Source organism: Ixodes scapularis, unplaced genomic scaffold (assembly GCF_016920785.2).
Source record: "Ixodes scapularis isolate PalLabHiFi unplaced genomic scaffold, ASM1692078v2 PGA_scaffold0__279_contigs__length_252992795, whole genome shotgun sequence".
Classification (NCBI taxonomy): domain Eukaryota; kingdom Metazoa; phylum Arthropoda; class Arachnida; order Ixodida; family Ixodidae; genus Ixodes; species Ixodes scapularis.
Window position 1 is genome coordinate 149,432,031 of NW_024609835.1, and position 4,473 is coordinate 149,436,503.

General features: G+C 47.3%; 1 pseudogene; it reads right to left on the reverse strand.

The window, feature by feature from the left end:
• Positions 1 to 374: 374 nt before the first annotated feature.
• On the reverse strand, positions 375 to 1,575 carry LOC115330214 (annotated as a pseudogene).
• Positions 1,576 to 4,473: the final 2,898 nt, after the last annotated feature.

Here is a 4,473-nt window from a genome sequence, read left to right on the forward strand (position 1 = left end):
GATGAAGGTGGCCTTCTGAGTAAAAGAATGCTGAGAACACTGACAGAGGCTGGCGACAATTGCAAGAAACAATGATTTTAAAGAAGTATGATTTTAATGAACGCAAGCCGCAGCCTCTATGTGTGCATGTGTGTGTTCCTTGGAGGAGGGATCAAGGCAAGCTTAGTTACATACTTGGTGGCTCGCAGGCTAGAATAGTTTGGGGAGCACTGTACGACGGATTACTATAGCAACTAAGCATAATGGAACACAACACAACTTAGTGCAGTGCAGTCAATGCAAATGTCTGAACCGGCCTTAAACATACTTCGCAAAAATTGTAACAATCCCACCCTTCATGTCTAAATTTAAAAAAAATAATCTAGAAATGTTTTCTACAGCGAGCTACTTGTCTTACCATCCAGGTGCTCCCCTCTTGTTAGGCACCACGGGCACCCGATGTAATCGTTGAACAGGGTGCAGTTCCGCACAGCCGCTCTTGCGGGGGCGGCCAGGCACCAGCACAGGATGTACGCCCGAGAGGCATGACTGCGCCCGTCATGCTCCCACGGCACAGGATCCATGGAGTTGAGTCCATCAACAAACTGTTCCAAAAACAGTGCCACGTTATGATGGCCCCTCCCAAACCAGAGCCCCGCAAGTGTACAGTGCTTGAACCTCTCCGGTGCAGGCAGTTCATTCACCAGAAACTGAATAGGCCAAACTGAAGCGCCCGACGATTAGAACACTGGGCTTCCATCCGTGCTTACAGTTTGTGTGACATCATCATTGTTCAATATCCCTGAACTTCTCATCTCCCGGCAGGCTCGACCTTCTGTGACATCAGAGATATCACCAGGGGCAGGGAAAACCTTTGTCAGGGCGTCTTGAAGGAATGTCTTGGTCTTCGTTATTACATGCTGCAGCTGCATAATTAGCGTCACGAAGAAGGCACCCTCATTCTTTAGTTGCCGAGCACTGGTGTGGTGACTGCAGGTTCGGCACGTCAATTCTTCACTGTCAGGTGTTCCAGTCATGCGGTCAGAGCAGCGTGTGCAATAGAAATAATACTGGATCAAGGCGTCAATCTGTTTTGACCATAACTTTCTGAACAAATACTTGCTTCGGGGCAGAACATCTGCAGCTAGTTCAAACATGGTATTCATAACTACTAGGAGGTGGTCGAGGTCGGCTCAGCTTGGCCCGCCAGCTACCAAAAATGACATCACCATGACAACTGCCGTCCCCTTGGGGGTATAACAGTGGGGCAAGCATTCCCTGCCGAATTCTTTGAAGGCGGATGTTAGTGCATCTGTGGCTGGTCGCCGCACCAGCTCGAGGAGGATCGCCGCCGCTCGGTTCTGCACTCGAGAAGCTTGTCGATTCGACATCTACGACGCTCAATTCCAGCTCGTCACTTGCAATGTCACTTTCAGAGATATTCCCCCATGAAGTATCATGTCCGCTGGAGCCGACATTGCAGGCATCGGAGGTTGCATCGCGACTGCCCAAGCTGCTGCCGAGACCACTTAGTCCTTCCTTTCTCATGCGACACAACGTTGACTTGGGGATAGAAGGAGATCCACCCTTCTCCATGTACAACGGCCGTCTGCGTCGCGTTGGCGGCGCGTCCGCCTTGTAGGTAGAAGATGACTGAACCGATGTAAACATACAAAAAGAAAGCCCAACTGCGATTTAAAAAAAAAGTTCGACGCCGCGTTGAGAGCACATCAACGTAGCCACAAGCAACGGCTCTCTACAGCCTACATCAACACACCGTTGACGTTACGGTCGCGAGCATTGCTGGATAGATAAACAGTATGCGTGCGTAGGGGTTATTTTTAAACTTTTAAATGGACGACGTTTAGCGTTAGCTACTCAATGACGAAAATGTCTGAATAATACAAATTTGTTTTTTTCTTCGAATGTACAGGGTGTTTTAACATAAATTTTTGACTCTAAAATCACCCTAAAAAATCATGGTTTGACGAATCAAGTAGAAACTTACATTGAATAAGTCTTTTACCGGTCGAATTTACACAATAAATGTTTAAGTCTCACATCAGAGTACAAAAAAAAAAAAAAAAGTCTTATATGCTTTTAAACGGGTAATTTGTTTTTTTCTTCGCACTTCAAGTAGATAATAGACTACTTCCATAAACCCCTGCATGCAACACTGCGCGCGTTGCACTCTGGGTACTCATTGGCCACGGAGGAGAATGGTATGGTTTCCGTTTCGATCGACACGTCGACAAGAGAATATACACAGCGTATCTCATGTTTTCTTGTCCCGAGAGCGTCACTTTTGGTCTCTAAACTAACCTAAATGACCAGACCTCGAAGCTTTAGCACAAGCCCAATACGTATAGCTTGTCTTAATGCATGCTTGTTGTATTTTTGTATTCGAGCCTTTCTGTTAGCGTTTCGAGGTATGGTGAACGAGCCAGTGTTGGGAATCTCGACGCTGTGAAGCTCGGAGATATTGCTTGTGTACGAGTCAACAAGCTGTAACAACCAATAAGTACGCATACATCGATCTCGCACCTTTAAATTAGTGTTGCTGGTCAGGAAGTTTGTTTGTTTTGTGCGTCCATAGACGAAATATAACTTTTTTTTCAATTACTGCTTTTCTTAATACGCCTAAGTATGCGAGGTAAAACTCGGAGGCGCCATTGAAAAGCTCTAATCGAACACACTTGTTGTCTCTTATCAGTACTGACCCGCAGCACTGCACGAAGCGAAGTCCCCACACGCTTGCATTCCACTAATATTCAACATCGCGTATGCGCATAAAGTTATCCTGCCCAATCCTATAGGCACATTCACACATACAAACCGTTTAAGAAAGCAAAAGTCGAGCACTTGTGTGAAGAATGTGGCACCGTTCGCCGGAAGTGCGCCGGACGGGCATCAACCCCTATGGGGTGTGCCAAGCGAACGAAATTATTCAAAGCGCATTTGACGGTTGCTAATGGCCAAAATATTTGTTATGTGTTTGCTTTCTTCCTGCCTGAGTATGCCGAGATAAGTTCAATTTTCAGACACACCCTTAAGGCACAGATTTCGGGCGTCAGTAAAAGCTCGTCCAAAAAGGCTTAGCAAGGAGTAGGGGACGCTTGTTAGGGCCTCCGTCGTGGCTAGCCGATCTCAGCGTTTGCAAAAATCTAATCCCTATCAGCATAAAATTTCAGTGAGCGAAACATGACGACACGACGAAGACATCATATTAACGTTTGTGCAGTAGTGAGGTCGAGTTGATTGCGTGTCTCTTAAAGTTCATGCGCCAACGCTGCCTGACTTTGATACTCCTGTGAGGATGCTGCTGGTTTTTCGTCGAATGAAGTAACAAGAAGCGGACGTTTGGCAAACAGAATACATGTAGGGCTCATGGTGACATAATTTCAGTTGTGGCTCACTGGTACTAGACAGGATTATTGAAATTGAGCTCAAAGATGCAATCGTGGAGTAAAGTGACTAAGCCACGTCTCACTGCGTTTGTATACGCACGCACAATATCCGGCGTTTCGGGAACCAAAGAAAGCGCCCCGCTATTCGTTTTGTATCGCTCGAGAATGAGAGTATTGTACATTTGTGAAAAGTAAGATAATTGAAAACGCAAGCAGCGCATTCGGCCGCGGCGTGATGACAAGGAATGAAGCTGCATAATCGAAACCAAAACTGATTGGCCAACTACAGGGTGAAACAAGGTGACGCCAGGATCTTTAAATCTTCCGGAAAATTCGGTTTCTTAACCTATCGCGCTCAGACTTTGTGCAGCGTTGCCCACAGATGGCGCATTTTTTTTTTGTAAAATTTGCAAAGAGCGAACTTACCTGAGGAAAAAGTAAAGAAAGAAAAAGGCTTAGCTCCTATGGAAACGCAGCGACGCCACCGGTCTGCAAACAACACGGCGCCGTTTCGCACGGCAGACAAGAGATGGCGCAAGCGGTCGCGACGCCAACTGCCGCCAACGAACGAGCAGACGACGGCGAGAGCCGGCACTTTTGCCGACAAGGAACTGTAGTTCCTTGCTGTTACCGCGCCTGTCTTTTTTGTTTCTGCGACTGTCGCCGCCTGCGGAACGCGCGCCGCTTTTGAGTCGAAAAGATCGTCTGCTAAAAAGGCCTGCTCTCGGCGCCGTATGCTCGTTCGTTGGCGGCGTTCGTTGCGCCATCTCTTGTCTCCCGTGCGAAACGGCGCCGTGTTGTTTGCAGACCGGTGGCGTCGCTGCGTTTCCATAGGAGCTAAGCCTTTTTCTTTCTTTCCTTTTTCCTCAGGTAAGTTCGCTCTTCGCAAATTTTACAAAAAAAAAATGCACCATCTGTGGGCAACGCAGCACAAAGTCGTGGCGCGATAGGTTAAGAAACCGAATTTTCCGGTCGATTTAAAGAGCCTGGCGTCTCCTTGTTTCACCCTGTAGTGTCCAGAGTGCACGGCGTGGTATTTCGCCGCGATGGGACGCTTCGATGTTGGAAAAAGTCTATTGAAATCTTC